This window comes from Orycteropus afer, unplaced genomic scaffold, assembly GCF_000298275.1.
Source record: "Orycteropus afer afer isolate SDZICR_OR568_19922 unplaced genomic scaffold, OryAfe1.0 scaffold00029, whole genome shotgun sequence".
Lineage (NCBI taxonomy): Eukaryota > Metazoa > Chordata > Mammalia > Tubulidentata > Orycteropodidae > Orycteropus > Orycteropus afer.
Genome location: NW_006921616.1, coordinates 8,928,821 through 8,930,277, shown reverse-complemented (window position 1 = coordinate 8,930,277; position 1,457 = coordinate 8,928,821).

The following is a 1,457-nucleotide window of genomic DNA, read 5'->3' as shown; positions in this document are numbered from 1 at the left end:
TGGTTTAAAGTGCTCTATGAGCCAGGAGAAATACTATCAGCAAGGTTAGATGCATTAATGGTATTTTTGAAAATTTATTGCAGATTTCTTTTCATGATATACACCAAATTGAGTTACATCATAATTTATTTCTGTACTGAGCAAAATCCTTGTCTCATATTCTATAGCAATAAATATGAAATATTACAGTAGAGGAGCATTTACCAAATAAAGCTAAATGAAACATGATTCTTAAATGTTAACAGTTGTTCCACCAACAAATAACAAGGAAGATTGCAAGGTCAAATGATATTGGCAAACATTGCAAACTCAACTGCCCTCTTGAGGTTTCCAAGTTTATATTCGTTGATTAAAGTGTCTGATGTTTCCTAAGTTTAAAAACGATTAAACATTGCTTAACTCACTTACTTCCTAAACTTATTTGAATGTAGAGCTGCCATCCTCCCACTTCCATTTTTTTTTTTTTGAGTTCTTGTTAAGTTCAGTTCCGCTATAGCACTTGTTTTGAAATTGCAAATTTGTTCCAATCTAATTGATTTATCAAGGAACAAATGTTTTGAACCTTAAGCAAATTTTGTGTTTGTTTTTGAGCAATTTTGTCTAAGAGAAACACTAGATGAGTGTAGGAAATACACTGGCTGAGCTGAGCCTGCTGTTGGCTGCTGTTGAGTCAGCCTTGAATCCTGGCGACCTCGTGCACAAGAGAATGTAACACTGCCTGGTCCTGCACGATCGGTTGTGGATTGGATCCTTGTTCTCCATGGGGTTTTTACCGGTTCATTTTTGGCAGTGGACCAATAGGCTTTTCTTCCTAGTCTGTGTGAGCTTGGAAGCTTGGCTGAAAGCTGTTCAGCATCCCAGGAACACCCAAGCCTTTGCTGATGCAGAGGTGGTAGCTGGGCAGGAAGTACGTTGGCCACAGATCCAACCTGGGTTGACTGCCTGAAAGGTGTGTGTTTTACCACTAAACCTCCACTGCCTCCAACCAGCCACGTAGGAACACACAAAACACACACCCCTCAAGCACCTGCTAACTACCTGGGTTCATGGCATGTGTGATGAGTCACACCCATCCATGACTGGTGTCATGACATTTCAGAGATCCTTCCTCCATGCTTCATAGTAACTCATAGCTCTTTCATAACTCACTTCCACAGCAAACTTCAGGTTCTTTTTCAGATTAACTGGCATATTTTTGTAGTATTTATTGATTTCCTAACTATTTAACTGTGTAAAACTATGCTGGGATTTTATTAGTTTCCTTTTTTATTCATTTTACTGATGAACTTTTTGAGCTCTGTACCCTGACACTCATTTTCTCATAAATCCTGAGGATTTCATTTTGAATGGCTTTGCATAGTGCAGAGATTTTTAAATACATTTGTCACATTACATTGTTTTTGTCAGGTGCTGGCAGGTCAGTTCTGACTCATAGCGACCTATATGCAAAAGAACAC